This window comes from Magnolia sinica, chromosome 3 (genome assembly GCF_029962835.1).
Source record: "Magnolia sinica isolate HGM2019 chromosome 3, MsV1, whole genome shotgun sequence".
Classification (NCBI taxonomy): Eukaryota; Viridiplantae; Streptophyta; class Magnoliopsida; order Magnoliales; family Magnoliaceae; genus Magnolia; species Magnolia sinica.
In genome coordinates this window covers 112,572,399-112,575,232 of record NC_080575.1, presented here as the reverse complement: position 1 = coordinate 112,575,232, position 2,834 = coordinate 112,572,399, and the positions used below count along the sequence as shown (strand labels likewise).

At 37.5% G+C, this 2,834-nt stretch overlaps 1 non-coding gene across 1 annotated transcript; it reads right to left on the bottom strand.

Annotated features, from left to right (window-relative positions):
- Window positions 1-1,934: 1,934 nt before the first annotated feature.
- Window positions 1,935-2,041, bottom strand: LOC131241713 (small nucleolar RNA R71). Its single transcript, XR_009169269.1, has one exon. It is a non-coding gene; the product is annotated as a small nucleolar RNA R71 (small nucleolar RNA).
- Between the last annotated feature and the right edge of the window lie 793 nt (window positions 2,042-2,834).

Here is a 2,834-nt window from a genome sequence, read left to right as displayed (position 1 = left end):
AAGTTCCCTCTAGCCCAAGCCAGAAGGGAAGCACATGGGTTTAATATTTCTTTAAGTTATGATGATTGCTTGTTTTAATGATGAGAAGAATGGTGTATACATGTTATCTATTATTTAGGTTCTGTTTTTTATCCTCTTGTGAGATCCATATGTTTCCATCATATGAGATCCACATTGATGGATAGGCTTACCCTAGATCAATCAGATTTCCTAAATAGGAGAGGTTCTCAACTTGTTATATTTCTTTGATATTCATTATCCTATAGATATTGAATACTTAAAATTACTGGCGCTTGAGAATATATGTCAATGGTGCAAATCCATTATTTTCTAATCTTTTATATCATTTATTAAAATATTTAACCTGTTTTATTTTCCGATTAGGCTGACTATAATGCTCAGATCCTAGTTGTGTTATCCAAGTCATCATGATTTTAGAACATTAACCTATGTGTGGAACTTTGAAACTTGGGTGTTATTTTATTCAGTTGAATTACATCCATTCAAAAATTCCAAAATCAAATCATCAATTTAGTTTTTATTACTTAGTTTGTTTTACATTTGATTTTTTCCTTCTTGCAATTCATCTCCCTGTGGGAGCGACCCTGTATTCACAGGATATTACTTACGAACCTCTGCACTTGGAGGCAAGCAATCAAGTTTTTGGCACCGTTGCCGGGGAGAGACTGAGATAGATCAGATCTGTGCAAGATAGCTAAGGTAAGTTTTCTTTTAAACCCTCTAGATTTTCTGTAGATTTTTTTATTTTTATTTTTTTCTTTTCTTTTCTTTTTCTTTAAAAATAAATTCAGTTGGGTCTTTCAAGCACTAACTATGACGTAAGGTTGCCCTGCTTGGGATTTTATCACCCAAGTGCTATGGTTGTCCTACAGTTGCTGTTTGATCACAAAGATAATTCGCTGAATCTATTTTCCAGATTAGCATAGTTTAATTTCTGCATTAGTTTTACTTTTATTTATTTTAATTTTTTTTGTGGATTGAACCCTCATGGTCGGCTTTGCCACCTGGGTTGTTGATTTATTTTGCTTTGTGGACTGAACCCTCATGGTCGGCTCTGCCACCTGGGTTGTTGATTTATTTTGCTTTGTGGACTGAACCCTCATGGTCGGCCCTGCCATCTGGGTTGTTGATTTATTTTGCTTTGTGGACTGAACTCTCATGGTCGGCTCTGCCACCTAGGTTGTTGATTTATTTTGCTTTGTGGACTGAACCCTCATGATTGACCCTGCCACCTGGGTTGTTGATTTAAGTTTTTATTTTTATTTTAAGTATCATACTTGTGATTTGAATTAGTGGTATTTATTGTGTGGTGTGGATGGTTTATGTCCCGTTGGAGTAGGGATCAAAACAATCGACTCTCCTCTGAAGGGGGACTAGTTCCAGGCCCTTATTATTTACTTAGAAGAGGCACTCAACATCACTTGGATTCCATGGCAGACCTAGTTGATAATCCAAATCCAAATTTACTAGATCCAACTATAAATCAAAATAGAGAAAATCAACATAATCCTCCTCTTGAGGATGAAAATGAAGTTCATAGGAATGTGTTAAACCAACCACGGACTTTACGTGAACATTTACACCTCGAGAGATCAACTTTACCATCTTGTATAGTGTTCTCTGCTCACACAGGGAACATTGATTTTAAACCAGGTGTGATTCAATTAATTCCTAAATTTCATGGCTTGGATTCTGAAAGCCCCTACTTGCACCTCAAGGATTTTGAGGAAGTAATTGCAACGTTACAAGTAAACAATGGCAATAAGGATGTACTTAAGCTTAGGTTATTCTCATTTTCTCTAAAGGATCGAGCCAAAGCCTGGCTCAACTCTCTAAGACTTAATACCATCACTTCATGGCAAGCCTTAAGTAAAGAGTTTTTGAAAAAGTTCTTTCCCGAGCACAAAACAAATGCACTAAAACAAGAAATCATGTCATTCTCCCAAAAGGGGAATGAACTATTTTTTAAAGCTTGGGAGCGCTTCAAAGACATTCTAATTACTTGTCCACATCATGGTTATGAACCATGGCACGTGATTGATGCTTTCCGAAAGAGGCTCACCATGGATACCCGTCAGTTCACAGAGATGATGTGTGGTGGAACCTTTCTTGATAAAGATTATAATGAGGCTTGGGATTTTCTAGATTTGTTAGCAGAGAATACGCAGACATGGGATGTCTCTGCTAAATCAGACCAAACTAGACCCATTCCTAGAGAGAAAGCGGGAATGTATGTCCTAAGAGAGGAAGACGACCTTAATGCAAAATTCGCTGCATTGGCTAGAAAGGTCGAAGCCTTGGAAATTAAGAAGGTTGATATGGATAAAGCAAACACTTTCTTAGGTAATTTTTATAGCATTTGTGGTGGTACAGATCATAACACAAAGGATTGTCCAATAATCTCAGTTGTACAAAAGATCATGCATGAGCATGATCAAGCAAATGCTATAAATAATTACCAAAGGTTGGTGATGCAACCAATGGGAAACACCTATAATCCAAATTGGCGTAACCTTCCTAATCTTAGTTGGAGGAATGGACCACAAATTAATGCGCCCAATGCACCTCAAATGCCTCCACAAAATAACTTCTTTGGGGCACCTAACAATACACCATATGCGCCCCCACCAAAGCGATCATCTGTGGAGGATGCATTGACTACATTCATGAACTCTCAAGCTCAAATGAATCAGTCTCTAATCCAATCAAATCAGGAATTAAAGACAGCTGTGGCTAGGATTGAGACTCAACTAAATGCTAGGGAAAAAGGTACCCTTCCTTCTCAACCTGTGCCAAACCCTTGAAACACATAT